This window comes from Elephas maximus, chromosome 2 (genome assembly GCF_024166365.1).
Source record: "Elephas maximus indicus isolate mEleMax1 chromosome 2, mEleMax1 primary haplotype, whole genome shotgun sequence".
Lineage (NCBI taxonomy): Eukaryota > Metazoa > Chordata > Mammalia > Proboscidea > Elephantidae > Elephas > Elephas maximus.
This window is the reverse complement of record NC_064820.1, coordinates 166617438-166632326: the sequence shown is the minus strand read 5'-3', so window position 1 is coordinate 166632326 and position 14889 is coordinate 166617438. Positions and strand designations below refer to the sequence as shown.

General features: G+C 50.0%; 1 protein-coding gene across 5 annotated transcripts in view; it reads left to right on the top strand.

Moving 5' to 3' along the window:
• The first annotated feature begins 243 nt into the window (after positions 1 to 243).
• TNIP1 (TNFAIP3 interacting protein 1) overlaps positions 244 to 14889 on the top strand; it is a 62458-nt gene continuing 47812 nt past the window's right edge. For 3 of the 5 annotated variants that reach the window (XM_049874098.1, XM_049874097.1, XM_049874095.1), the window contains exon 1: positions 7853 to 8246. The gene's annotated coding sequence lies outside the window, so the exon portion shown is untranslated. Of the gene's footprint in view, positions 311 to 7852; positions 8247 to 14889 lie in introns of those variants that run through there. The other 2 variants (XM_049874096.1, XM_049874099.1) reach the window with 2 other exon arrangements.

The following is a 14889-nucleotide window of genomic DNA, read 5'->3' as shown; positions in this document are numbered from 1 at the left end:
CTTCAGGCTTCCAGCTCTTCCCCAGAGCCCCCTCCCCTCCCTAGAATTCACGGAGAGTGACAGCCAGTCTGGGAGGTGACAGGTGGAGAACTGACAAAGGGCCCTGTGCTCTGCCAGGGGGCGGGATGGGGCCTCAGCTGGGCCTTGTGGGGCTGCCTGGCGGCTGGCTCCTCTATCTCGGGGAATTCCCCTCCTGCCTAAAAGTCAGCCCAGCCCAGCCCTCCTTCCTGCAGAAGCGCAGCGGGCAGAGGAGCCTTCACAGGGACAACAGCCCCCTCTACACACACCCGCCATCTCCGTTCTTCCCCAGGTGAGTGACCCAGACGGACAGGTGGGCCAGGACTACGGAAAAGTCCTGCTTGCACAGGGATTTCTGGCTACCCAACCCTCCCAGCTCTGTGCCAAGAGCCACCTGGTCTCCTTCTTTCCTGCCAGCTGGGGTCAGTTGCTCCCCCAGCCCAGCTTATTCTTCCCCACTCGGGTCTTGGGCTCGGGCCCCCTGTCTCCTTGCCCGGCCTCCTTCTCCTGGTCTCTCCTTCCATCTCTCGCTTCCTCTTCCTGCTCTCCTCTTCTTGTCCTGTCTTCTCGGCCAATCTTTTTCTCTCCAGTTGCTACTGGTTTTCCCAAAGGGGAGGAAGTGAAAGGTCTATTTTTGTCTTATCCTTCCCTTAAGAGAAGACAGCAGGTTTGCAAGTGTAATCATGGATGTGTGTGTGAGAAAGCGTGCCTCTGTCAGATTGAGGTGTACACGTGTATGTCTGTGTGAGTGTAAGTTCGTCTGTGAGCATGTTTATGTGTTGTGTGTGAGAGTGTGTCTGTGTATAGAATCTGTGGGTGTGTGAGTGTCTGGGTCATTATGTGAATACATGGGTGTTTGAGTTTTTGAGGGTGTGGGTGTATGTTGGGCATTTAAGAGGTCTAAAGTAAGACAGGAAGAGACCAGGTGGGTATCCACCCCTGCCCACCTTGGGAACAAGTTGCACTGCTTTACTCCTGGCACCGGCTTGGCTGGACTCAGTGGCTGAACCTTTAACAGTGAGTCCAAGGCCATGGAAGTGGGAGAAGGGCTGGCAGACTGTGGTGATGCGGCCTCCTTTTTGATCAAAAAGAGTCCCGATTTCCCAAAGCTGGCCAGAGGGCCTGCCCAGGGAAGTCCCTGGCTAGGAGGGGTGAGGAGTGGAGGCCAAGCCTGCGGCTTCTGGGCTGGAGAAGAATGGAGGGAGAGCCGGGAGGGGCCCCAGAAGAGGATTCCCGGAGACAGGTGGGAGGGGCTGAGAAGATTTCTCTCTGTGCCCTGTTAGGGCTTCCCAGGATTGGGAAATGCCCTGGATCCTTTGGGTCTGCCTCCCACAGTGTCCAAGCTGGGCCTGGCTGACCTTTTTCAACCTCCATAAGGATGACAAGGGGTGTGCTTGGAACCAAACCCAGGTCCAGGGTTGATACCCCCACCTGGGGACAGGGAGGCCAGAGGGAGAGAAGCTGGAGCAGGGGAGGCCCAGGGCTCCTAGGAACTGTGGGAGGGGCCTGGCTAGGCCACGTAGTCAAGAAGGCCGGGAATTTCCCCCAGTGTCACTCTGCCCTTTCCTCTCCTACAGCAGTGCCCTAGAAACCCCAGAGTAACAGGCAGGCCCAAGGACCTAGGGGGAAAGAGTTGGGATGGAGAAAGAGGAAAACAGGAAAGAAAGACACTGGAGAATAAATAAGGAGGAATACATCCTAGGTCTGGTTCTGCCAAGTATAGTCTGGGAGGTCTTGGATAATTTGCTCCACAGCTCCGGCATCATCGTGATCCTCACTGGACAAAGGAGATAAACAGCGCCTGCCCACCTCATAGGGTTGATGATCATAATTATCATTTTTTTTTTTTTTTTTTACCTTTCCCTGAGCTCTTATTACGGGCCAGGCCCTGTGGCATTTAATTCTCACTACCCCATGAAGGGAAATCCTGGTGGTATAGTGGTTGAGAGTTATGGCTGCTAACCAAAATTTCGGTGGTTCACATCTACGAAGCGCTCCTTGGAAGCTCTATGGGGCAGTTCTACTCTGTCCTATAGGGTCGCTATGAGTCTGAGCTCAATGGGGTTTTTTTTGTTTGGTTACCCTGTGAAGGGAAACCCTGCGGGTGGGGAGGGGGTGTGGCCAGTGGTAGTTCAGCAGCAGCATTCTCACTGTCCCCGAGGGAGAACTAGGCTCGATTTCCAGCCAGTGTACCTCATGTGTAGTCACTACCTACCTGTCAGCGGAGGCTTGCTGTGATGCTGAACAGGTTTCAGCAGAGCTTCCAGACTATGACAGACTGGAAAGAATGGCCTGGCTAATGAAGACCCTGTGGATCAAAACGGCGTGATCCCATTGTACCCCGGTTGCCATGAGTTGGGCGCTGGCACCAAGGCAGCTAACAACAACGGTGGCAACACCCTGGGGACCCGGCACTGCTGTAAGCTTCATGTTATTAACGAGGAGACTGAGCTGCAGAGCTGTCACAGGTGTGTCAGGGACGGGATCTAAACCCAGGTCTGTCTGCGGGACAGAGTGAGATTGTGGATGTAAAATGGTTTAATTGGCCATAAGGTGGTAAGGTACTGAATGATGTTAATCTTGGTGTTGTAACTAGTTATTCAAGGTGTGAGTAACCCAATTGCCGTCTAGTTGATTCCGACTCTTGGCGAACTAAAAATGCTTTCCCAGGCTGAGGGAGGGAAGCTGGGGCCAAAGACTCTAATCACTTACTATGTACAAAAAACACCGTGATTACCTAGTACAATTTCAGTCAAAACCATGCACTTGAGATATATTATCTCATTTAACTATCACCAAAACATCTCTTTCATACACATACACACCCAAAACCAAAAAGCACCTAGAATCCACTCTAGGTTTTACATTCCTGAGACTGTCTCAGGCTGTGGAGAGGTGGGACTAGATCTGAGGAAAGGATCCAGGAGTGCCCTTTCCCTAGTTCATTAAAGGAGTTGTCCTGAGTTTCATCAACCCCTACCAAACCAAACCCGCTGCCGTTGAGTCGATTCCTCATAGCGACCCTATAAGACAGAGTAGAACTGCCTCATAGAGTTTCCAAGGAGCACCTGGTGGATTCGAACTCCCAACCTTTTGGTCAGCAGCTGTAGCTCTTAAGCACTACACCATCAGGGTTTCCCATCAACCCCTAGCCACCCAAAAAAGCCACTGCTGCTGAGTTGATTGCGACTCATAACGACCCTATCGCACAGAGTAGAACTGCCCCCATAGAGTTTCCAACGCTGTAAATCTTTACGGGAGCAGACTGCCACATCTTTCTGCCCTGGAGCGCCTGGTGGGTCTGAACTGCCAACTTTTCTGTGTGCAGCTGAGTGCTTTAACCACTGCACCATAAAGTCTCTTTTCCCCTAGCTATAACCAAAAAAAAACAAAACAAAACCAAGCCTGTTGGTGTAGAGTTGATTCCAATTCATAGTGACTCTATAAAAAAAAAAATTTTCTTTTTTTTTATAGCCCTGTAAAAATGGTTGCATGGCGATATCTGACCTCCTCTAACTTCACAAGGGGGAGACCGAATCAGTATCAACATCAACAGCCCAAAGCTAATTCCCCGGAGGTGGAGGTCAGACATCCCTCCTCTCTCTAGCCTTTTAACCAATCCTGACACCAGCCCTCCCTCCCACGCACTCTCTACTTCTCTGCTGGTTCGATAATTCGTCATTGCAATGGGCACACAAAACTCACAGACCATACTCAGAGTTATGGGATTTATTAAGGAAGTAACAGGTAACAATTTCGGTCAAAAACAACTCCAGATACAGTTCTTTGATCAGGATAGCCCTCTCTGTGGGCCTCTGAGCCTCTTGGCCCTCTACCCCAAGGGCCCCGGGGCCAGCCCAGCCTCTGCCCTGCTTGGGCAAGTGTTACAAAGCTTTTTAGCTCCACCGATAAGTACCCAGGGGTACCCTACTCTGCCAGCAATCCTCCTGCCCGAAGGCACTCAGCTTTCTCATTCCGTGGGCCATGAAGCCCATAGCACCATTTCCTACGAGTTTCCTGGTTCTGCTGCCTCTGCTGCCGCCATTTCTCTGCTGCTGCTTCTTGCTGTATCTCGCCACCTCCCATGTTACAGCCATCTCCAGTGTTACAGCTGTCTCTTTCTCTTTGTCTCCTGAGTCTAGGTGGTTCTCAGCATAGAGACCCTGGGTCCAAAGAACACACTCCACTCCTAGCTCTTCTTTCTTGGTAGTAATGAGGCCCTCCTCTCCACCTCTGGGATGCTCATTTTTAGCCTGTCGGGATGGCAAAACTGACCAATCTCCTCATTAGGGTTCCATACAACTTATTTGCATGGTCCCATTCCCACAAGGGTGCCACGCACCTTATTTATATTATTAGCAAGCTGTCCAATCCCGTTGGTGGGCCACAAACCTCTTATTTTCATAGTCACACCCAATCTTTTGGGAGTTACAAGACCATGGCTAGAAAGGCCATGTATAATCGATTCATCGCACTGTAGCCCCATTCACTAATTCCCTTAATGGAACAAGGAATGTAAGCATTTTAATTAAGAAGCTCCCTTTCTAATTACTGGGGTGTGTGGAAATGGCATGGCTCTGGGAGCAGGTAATTTGGGTTCTAGTCCTGAATATTAACCATAAACTCCCAGGAACACCTCCTGTAAGCTCTGCCCCTCTCTGGCATTTGGAGGCTCCATTCCCAAAAGGAAAAGGCTGCCTTTGGTAATTTCTAAGGACCCTTTCAGGACTGACATTCTGAATTCTCAGTCTTGCTAGCTGGCAAGATTCCATAGTATAATGCTTCAAAGCATTAAGAGTTTAAGAGACTGGATCTTCATGCTCCAGTTCCCTGCTGGCTGTAGACCTTGGGCAAGTCACCTAATACCTCAAAGGTCCATCTGTGAAATGGGGCTATTAATGGTACCAACCTCATAGGGTTGTTGGGAAATAGGTTGTACAAAAGCGCAGGCTTGGCACACAGTAAATGCTCTATAAATGTTATCTTTTAATGTTTTTATCACATACTTGGTTTATGGCTTTTTTTTTTTTTTTGGTATTTTAAAAATTTCCCTCCAATGTGGATTTGGGTCTGACTTTGGAGCAGCCTCCGTGAAGGTGGTAGAGGGGGAGGGAGTGAGTGGCAGGAAGGAGACTGGGAATTTGCGTGCTTTAAAACAGAACAAAATAAAACAAAACCCAGGCAGTTTGGTTCTCCTCCCAGGATGGGCTTTGTGAGGGTGCTTGTCGTCATGCTGGAAGAGCAAGAGGTTCCCAGCTGCTTGAGTCACTCAACTCCTAGTGTCAGGCTCTGCTTCCTGATTTGGAAATCCCCTGCCAGGGCTGGGGTGGCGGGGGTGCCAGGCTAGGGGCCTATCTCCCACCCCTGCCCCCAAGGCTTGAGTCTAGGGTTCCATAGGGAATGGGAATGCTGGGGGGTCGAACCTGGTGTGGTTGCTTTCTGGGTTTAACAATGAAGTTCTGCCCAGTGCATGCAACCCAGGTCTATGTACCATTAAGTGTCATTTCTCCTGTGTCTACTGTGTGCCAAGCCTTGAACTTCACTTGTATATCTCATGATGACCTGAAGGTCAGGTACAATTGTTATTCCCATTTTCCAGAGAGGAACCTAAGGCTTAGAGAGGCCTCCCAAGTTACGAGCAGGGCTTGGAACCCAGTTAGTGCTCGTCATGACTAAAGGTGTTGAGTTTCTGGATGAAAATGAGAAATATCGTGACAATGTAAAGACAACACAGTGCAGTAGCAAGAGTGTACAGGACTGGGAGCCAAGGTTCTGGGTTCAGATCCTAGTTGTGTCACTCAATGTGTGTGGCCTTGGGGAAGTCTTTTTCTACATTAAGGTCTCAGTTTACCTACCTGTCAAACAACGGATTGTGATCAATGGTCTCCATAATCTCTAACATGGTGGGATGGTCTTAAAACCAAACCAAGACTTAAAATAATGGAAGGGGTAGCACTGCTCCTGACTCTGAAGAGAGAGATTTTCACACGAATGGTAACTGTTAAGAAAAAATTACCCAAAACTAGGAAATGAGGCAAAAAGATGACTGCAAAACCTTTTTATGTTATGCTAGAACATTGTCTAACAAGCCCACCTAGGAGTCATCTGACATATGGGGGAATGAAACTATTTGTCCAATTCTCTTAGGTCAGATATTTTACCAAAATGGTTGAACTAGTTTGAAGACAAAATGCAAGTAATTGGAGACCCTTCATTTTTAAAATTTCAGTGTTGGTGGGCAGGGGTGAGGGTGGAAAAGATTTGGGTTGTAATTAGGATGAAACCATCCTAGGAAGAGGCAAATGAGGATAGAGGCAAAGAGCTGAAAGACAACCAGCATCTGGGCTCTAAGGTGTGGAGGTGATAAGGAGAGCAGCTGTGTGAACCCAGTCCAAGATTCCCAAACTTCCTCTACCCTCCCCCTCTGCTGATGCTCAACGGTGCTTTGTCTGGTGTTTGCATTCCTTCCTCTCTTCCTCCCTTCAGACTGTGGAGTATATGTGTACTTATTTTCATAATTAAAATGAACTAGGATTAATACTGTTTTGAGAATCTGACAATGCCCTGAAGAAACTAAAGGTACTCTAAACCCGTTGCTGTTGAGTCCATTCTGACTCAGCACAACCCCATGTGTGTCCGAGTAGAACTGTGCTCCACAGAAGTTTCAATGGCTGGTTTTTCCAAGGATGAGGGCCTGTCAATGACTAAGTTTTCAACAGTTCCAGTGAAATGAGTCTTTTGCAATAGGTTTTTCATAAAGTTAAATTTACCTAGTTTACAGGGCTGTCCTTTATTCCAAGGTTATGTACGCCCTTCACATTTTAGAATTAAAACTTATCTTTCTTTTAAATAAAATGATGGGCTAAAAAAAGGAAAAGTGTTCCCAACCTTAAAGCGAGTTATTGCTGCTTACCTGTCCATGAATTCCCATAACCTATTGGGATCTTCTAGCCCATAAATACCGTAGGTACGGTGGGCAGCAGACTTTAGATTTCTCCACTTGGGTTTGACTCTTGGCACAGCCACTTACTGAGGTTACCTAACCCTTCTGTGCCTCCTATATTGATTACTTATCCTAACAAAGAGGATAAAACTCATCTCATTAGGGCAGTTGTGTGAATTAAATAGGGCAATGAATACAAAGCGCTTATGTTTAGAGCAGTAAGTTCGCAAAAAATGTTAGCAGTTAACAGCAATAGACCCTGAATGAGATGGTACTGACAGTGGCTGCAACAATACGCTGAAACCTAGCAACGACTCTGAGGACTGAGAGGACTGCACAGTGTTTCCACCTGTTGTACATAGGGTCGCTGTGAGGCGGAATGGAATCCACAGCCCCTAATAACAACAACAGCAATAATGAGTCTCTGGGTGGTGTTGATGGTAAACAGGCTGGGCTGCTAACCTCGGCGGCTAACCAAAAGGCTGGTAGCTCCAGTCTACTCAGAGACACCTCAGAAGAAAGGCCTGGGAATCTACTTTTGAAAAATCAGTCATCGAAAACCCTATGGAGAACAGCTTTACTCTGACACACGTGGGGTCACCAAGAGTTGGACTCAACTACGTGGTAACTGGTATTAACAGCAATATGATTCATCAAGTGTTCGTTCAGCTCGGAATTTCTTTGGGCCCTGCTAAAAAGAATCCAGGAGAGCCCCCGAAGGGACCCTGGGGATCCGAGCTCTAGTTCTGCTTTAGCTCAAACGCTTACGTGCTTTTCGGCTAGTCCCCTCCCCTCTCTGGCCAGTACCCCCCCGAGGAACAGGAAGGGGTTGGGTGGTCCTCTCCGCTCGGAAAATCAGGCTTCCAAGTTGGCCCCAGGGGCGAGGGATTTCCGGCGCGGGGAGTGCCGTGAGGGGCTGCCCCGGCCCGGCGGCGGCGCCAGAGCTGGGGAGGCTGCTACCTGACGTAAAGGTCGCCGAGGGGCTAGGCTGCGAGGTGGGGAGCCCAGCCGCCACTAGGCCGGCTCTCAGGTCCCCCTACAACCTCTGGCGGCCGCTGTTTACCCGGTTCAGCCCCACCTCAGCGGCTGCGGGCCCGCCCGGGGGCTGCGGCGTGATTGGGCGCGCGGCCTGTCAATCGCCGGGGACTTTCCCAGAGGTGGGGCGGCCTGGCCCCCGGCACTTCCTCGTCCACGGCCCACCCCTCCCCCGGCCGGGAGCGCGATAGGTGCTGCGGGGTCGGAGTTTGGCCCAGGCTGCTCTCCTCCGGAGCTCCACCACCCTCTGGTAAGCTGGCCTGGCCGGAGCGGGGACGAAGGAGGAGCTCGGGACCGGGGCCATTCAGAGCCGCGGCAGTGGCCGGGCGTGGGGTGGGGTGGGGTGGGGAGGTCAGGCCCGGGGAAGGTAGCCTGGGCCCTGGTGGCTCCGACGCGCGAGGCCCGTTGGGCGGTTGCCTCCCTAGGGCCGGGCTGCACTGGGGATCCCTGCCCCGCGGGAGGTGGTGGGGGGCGCGCGTGCGCACTGAGTGGGCGAGCGCGGCTGGGAACGGCGTGGGGGCGGTGTGCGCGGCGTCCGGACTAGCAGGGTAGGCAACCGCTGTGGGCGTGTGTCTGTTTACAGTGTGGGACCCTCGTTTACACGGCGTTTGTGAGCGTTGTACACATGTAATAATGAGGAAAACAGTAACCCTTATTAGGCGCTTTCCAAATGCTGATTTAAACGCTTTACATGTACTAAGTTCATTTGATTGTCACATCAGTCCTAAAAACAGGAATTATTATTATCCATATTTTACAGTTTAGGAAAGGCACTTGGAGATTGGGATCACACAGCTAGTGAGGATTTGAACCGAAGCATTTGGCTCCAGCATCCCTGCTGTTCTGTTTCTGTTGAATGTACCTCACACGTCGTTGGAGAAGAAATTTGTGTGCTTGTGCAGGAAAGATGTAGTGAACTTCTGGGAGCAATTTTAGGGGTGGGGTTTCTACCGTAGGACATTTTTGTGTGTGTGTGTGTGTGTGTTGTAGTGATTGCTTTATATGTTAATTAAGTGGGAGTGAGTGGGAATTTTCTGCAGCTGGGTGAGAGATTGCTGATGGGGGTGGCTTTTGTGGATGATGCAGAAGGATTAGCAGCGTCAGTCCCTGCCCCTCTTGCAGAATGACAGTGCAGGAAAATCTCTGGATTCCTAACCAGGGCTTCAGTCGGATCATTGTGGTTGGACCCCCTGCAGAGAATTTGCATTTCCACCCCAGATATACTGAGTCAGTATCTACATTTTAACAGGATCCCCAGGTGATCCACCCCAGATTCAGAATCTTGTTAAAATGTAGATTCTGATTCAGATTCTGGGGTGGAAATGCAAATCTCACATAAGAATCATCTGGGGAGCTTGTTAAAATGTAGATTCTGGTTCAGTATATCTGGGGTGGAAATGGAAACCCTGGTGATGTAGTGGTTAAGTACTATGGCTGGTAACCCAAAGGTCAGCAGTTTGAATCCACCAGGTGCTCCTTGAAAACTCTATGAGGGTGGTTCTACTCTGTCCTATAGGGTTGCTGAGTTGGAATCGACAGCAACGGGTTTGGTTTTTGGTTTGGGGTGGAAATGCAGATTCTCCACAGGGGATCGAACCAGAATGAACCCTTTCGAAGTCCTATTCCTAATGCATCCCTTTTATTTCACACACACAAAAAAAGTATCATCAAAATGGGATGTAATCAGCACTTACTCATTTTCCAAACAATGGGACGTGGTGGTGGTGTTAGGTGCCATCAAGTTGCTTCTGACTCACAGCAACCTTTTGTACAAGAGAATGAAAGACTATCCCATCCTGTGCCATCCTCACAGTCCTTGCTATGTTTCAGCCCATTGTTGTAGCCACTGTGTCAATACAATGGGTAAAGTAGAGGGGAATTCAGCAGCTGATGAGATGTCAGAAAAAGGGGACTCTAAACATTTTTTTACCCCTGACAATGAATGTTGCGTTAGGAGGGGGTGGTAGTTATTAAAACAAAGTCATAGCAACTGTGATGTTGTATTAGTATCCGTATTTTATAGGAGAGAAAACTGAGGCAACGAGAAAAACAATAATGGGGAAAATAACAGCTTACATTTATGAACATATACCATGGTGCTTAGGGAGCCCTAGTGGCACAGTAGTTAAGCACTCAGCTGGTAACCAAAAGGTTGGTGGTTTAAACTCACCAGCCGAACCCGCCAGCTGCTCCAGGAGAGAAAGATGTGACAGTCTGCTTGCCTAAAGCCTTAGAAACCCTATGGGGCAGTTCTCTGTCCTACAGCGTTTGCTATGAGTCGGAATCAACGGAAATGGGTAACCATGGTGCTTTACATTCAGTGTTTCATTTAATGTTTCCAACAACCCTAGGAGGTAGGCACTATAACTAGCCCTAATTTTCAGATGAGGAAACTGAGGCCCAAAGAGATTAAGTAAGGCATAGTGGTTGTCCAGTAAGGCTTGGACCTTGGGGCCTGTGCCCTTTCTGCTGACCAAGGTAGCCCTCCTGGCTGTGTCCTCGGGAAATAATGTGATTGGGAACTGCTACTTCATGGAACCACTTGGTATGTCCCTCCAGAAGCTGCAACAGTGAATGTCTTGTGTTATACATATGTCTGTGCTCGTGTTTTCCCCCTACTCTAGTGATCATTTTCTGGGTGTCCCATGGGTACAGTGTGGCACTCATGCTGAGGGTTGGTGCTTGCCTCTAGGTGCCCACACTAGTCACTCAGGTCCCCAGGAAGCCATGGGGTCAGATTCGTCCCTTACCCCCAGTGCTGCCTGTGACATGGGGCCCAGAAGTCCTGGGTTGGGTAGGGCCAACCTGATTCGAGCACCACAGAATTATAGGAGGTCTTCTGCCGCCTCTCGGACCCGACCCGCTGGTTCTACTTTTACTCCTGGGCTCACTGTGATTTAGCCACGCCCCTTCCAGCATTCCAAGCTTGTTCTCATCTCACGGCCTTTGTATGTGCTGTTCCCTCTGCCAGGAACACCTTTCCCCAGTGCTTCCCATGTCTGGTTCCTCCTTATCTGTCAAGTCTCAGCTCAAATGTCACCTCTTCAGAGGGGCCTTCCCTGACCTTCCTATGCAAAGTAGCCCCTTTTTTCACTTTCTGTCACATTACTGTTTTATTTTTTTGCATAGTATTTATCATACTCTGAAATAATCTTGCTTATTTGTGAATGACAAAATATACGTAAAGAATTCGGAACCTGGCACACTGTTATCAGAGTGCATTTGTTTATTGTCTGTCTTTTCCTAGAATCTAACAGTGAGAGCGTGGACCTCTTTAGTCCTCTTGCGTGTACCCTGAAAATAGAGATGAGTGTCTGGAGCAAGGCTCAGGGTTTGTTAATTGAATGAGTAGAATAAAAGAACCTAGAACAATGGTGCATTTAACAGATGTGGAAACCGAGGCCTAGGGATGAAGAGGCTTGTCCCAGGGTGTCTTGAGAGTCAGCATGAGAACCAGACCCTGCTCTCTCTCCCCAGATGGCTCCTGACAGGTTGCTGTGCCTGGCGCTGTGCTGTGCAGAGGGTGTGTGGTACTTAGGTGCAGAGGGAATCTGCTGTGCTCTCCAGGAACTTGCCGCCAAGTGTGGAGAAATGTGCTGTGAGCCCTGCCTGGAAGGCATTGATGTCCAGCGGGTGCCAGATGAGTCTGAATGGCAGTAACTCTGGCAGGAGGGCAGAGTGATCGGGAGGCATGAGGTGGTGGTGTTGGTGAGGACTTCTGGAGGGGTGAGTTCAAGGCCAGACCCCAGAAAGATAATGAGATGTTGAGTGGAGCCTGGAGGTCTTCTAGAATTTAGTAGACTGGGCAGAGGATTTGGGGTGAGGCTCCCCTGGGCAGGGGAAGCTGATCAGCTGGGCTGGGAAAGGCTCTAGCAGGCATAGAATTGTCAGGGCTTCCCTGTTGACAGCAGTGGGAAATTGTTAGAGCAGTGGTCTCAAGCTTGAGCATGCATCAGAATCACCTGGGGGCCCTTGGTAAACAGAGCTTGCTGGGCTGTGACCCTGGGATGGCTAATCCAGGGGGTCGAGGTGATGCTGATGCTGCTGGTTCGGAGGCTACTTCTTTGAAAACTGCTAGTGTGGTACTTTGGGCAGACCTGGGTGGGTGCTGCCTTTGCTGCTCTCCAGGCCTCTGGTTCCTCAGCTGTAAGCTCAATATGACGTCAGTGCCACCTTCTAGAGTGGTGCAGGTAACAAGACAGTGAGCATCAAGTACTGAGCGCAGGACCAGCACGGTGTAAGCGCTCAGTAATTGTCAGCCGCTGCTGTTGTTAGTGATAATACTAAGGAGGACAGCGAAGGGTTTTCAGCAGGAGATGGTGTGGATGACCCAGTTTTTGATGCTTCTGGAGAACTTGCCTTCAACCCTCTACCACCCTCCAGTGCTGCATTATCTCTGGATTAGTTGTCCTTTCCTTTGTCTCAAGTAACTTTCTGTCCTTGTTTGGAATAGTGGAAGCTCAGATGAGGGAGGGCCTCAGGGGGCATTTGGCCCCAATACCCTCAATGGCACCCAGCCCCTGAGCAAGCGATCATCTAGCCTCTGGTTGCCCTCCTCGCCCCAGGCTTAGAGGGCTTCCTACATCATCTGCAGCCCCTTCCAGTTTGTAAGAAATGTCTTCATTTGTGGTCCCACGTCAGTACAGGTCCCTCTTTTCTTACCTCATTCTTTTTCCCTCAGCTGCTTTGGGGGAAAGGGTGTGGTGAAAAGAGTGCATGTTGGCCTTCAGAAGACCTGGGTTTGCGTCCCCTGTGTCACTACTATCCATGGGACCCTGGGCAAGCCCCTTCCCTTTGCCAGCTTTGGTTTTCCAGCAGCAAAATGAAGGCATTGCACTAGCTAGCATCTTAGGGCGTTCTCTGCCAGCTCTAAAGTCTCTGTAATTCAGTGACTGGCTGCCCCCTCTTTGGCTCCAGCGGTTCCTGAGCTCTTTCCTCTGGGCCAGGCCTTTGTGTGTCCACTCTCCTGGCTCCTCGCTGCTGCTGCACCCAGTCTCCCTGAGACATCTCCCTGCACTGTCTGCCCCTCCTGTCCATGAACCAGTTTGCCGGGGGGTAGCTAGGGGCCCTCAGAGAGTTGCCAGAAGGAAGGCGCTGGGAAGCAGGGAGCAGTTGCCCTTGTTCTGTGGGAGTAGCTAGCTCCACAACCCCCAGAGTCAGGCCTTGGCAGTAACCATGGCCAATTGCAGGAAGTTCTGATGTTTTTCCCCGTGACTGACCTGGGACAGTCACTCCTCCGATAGGAACGGATGACTGGCCTGAGGAGAAGCTGGCTCTTTGTCTAAGGCTGCCTCCTTCCAAGGACCTCACCCTGAGGCTCTTCTTGAGAGGCAGGAGCTCTGTATCTTCGAGCACTTACGAGGTGGATGAACCTGAGAGCAGACTGGGCATCCCAGGCAGATATGTGTGTATGACGTGTGTGTGTATGTGTGTGTGTGCATGCGTATGATGTGTATATATGTGTGTAGGGGTACTGTTGGAGTTGTGTCTCAAGGAGTCATGCTCAGGGGCCAGGGCTGTTGTTTTTAGGGCTGTGTGGGCATGCCCTATGAGTCAGGGCCCTTTGGTTTGGTCTCCACCCTCTCTGGAGGGTGCTTGCTCAGCTTTCTGCTGCCCTTCAGACCGTTCACCGGCCTGCCTTTGCCCTCACCCAGCATTGTTGGTGCTTCCTGCACACGTCCTCTTCTGCCTCTGCATGTGCAGTCCTTGGCCCATCCTGACCCCTGGGAAGAGGAGGGCAGCATGGACCCTCACCAAATATTAGGGAATCTTTCGGACACTGAGGGTAATGCACAGATGCCTAGGCACCCTCCCATCTGGTTTAAGAAATCGTACATTTTTGGTACACCTGAAATTTTTCCCTGATCACTCCCGCCCCTCCAGAAGTAATAAGTGTTCTGAATGTAGCATTTATTATCCTCTTGCGTTTCTTTAAATAAATGTGGGTATCCCTAAATAATATATGGTCTTGCTTTGTATGTTTTTAAATGTTATTTAAGTGCTGTCATTACTGTCAGTATTCTTCTGCAATCTGCTTGCTTTGCTTAATATTATGTTTGTGAAATTTATCCATGTTTTTGTCTGTAACTCTGGTTCATTCATTTTCAAGGCAGTGTGATATTCTTTGGAATGAACTTGCTGCAATGTATTTATTCATTTATTTAGGAAGTGTCTAGACCTTTGCTGTTAGAAACAAGGCATATTTCTGGCTTTCATCTGAATAGTCTCCCACCCTCCAGCTGGACCTTTCCTAGTCCTTTAATCACTACCATCTCTCCTGTTTGGGTAGCACCTTAAGGTTTATAAAGAGCTCTGTGGTTCCTTTTACCAACATTTCTATGAGGAGAAACAAGGAACGCGAGACCTGCCCAGGATCACCGGTGAGGGAACAGAGCCAGGATTTGAATCCGTTAAAGCCTCTTTTCACCATATGTGGTATAAGGGGGGGGGGGGGGTTCTCAAAACTTGGCGTCTTTCCCATTGGAGGGGGTAGTTACAGGGACCAATGTTGGATAAACCAGATCTGGGTGTGTTGGGGACTGTGGGAAACAGGACAGTCAGTTCCCTATCCCTTGCCTCACAAAGTTGGGCCAAGCAGCCTTCGTCCTGCCCTGCAACTGACAGTTGAGGCAGCTCCTCCTGTGCTAAGTGGGGACCAGCTGCTGGGAGAGAAGCTGGCTTTTAAGCATGGAGTGGATTCTGCCTCTGAATCCTGGGAGCTGAGAGGACATGTGCATGGGGTAAAGGAAAGTGGGTTGGGGGTTGCTGGGGATGGCTTCTCAGCTCTTCTTAGGGGGCTGTTATCAGCAGGGGAGTTCAGGGATGGGACTGGTGTTGTGACACCCAGATTTGGGTACCACTTTGTGGATTTGGGAACTGTGTGAACTAGAGCC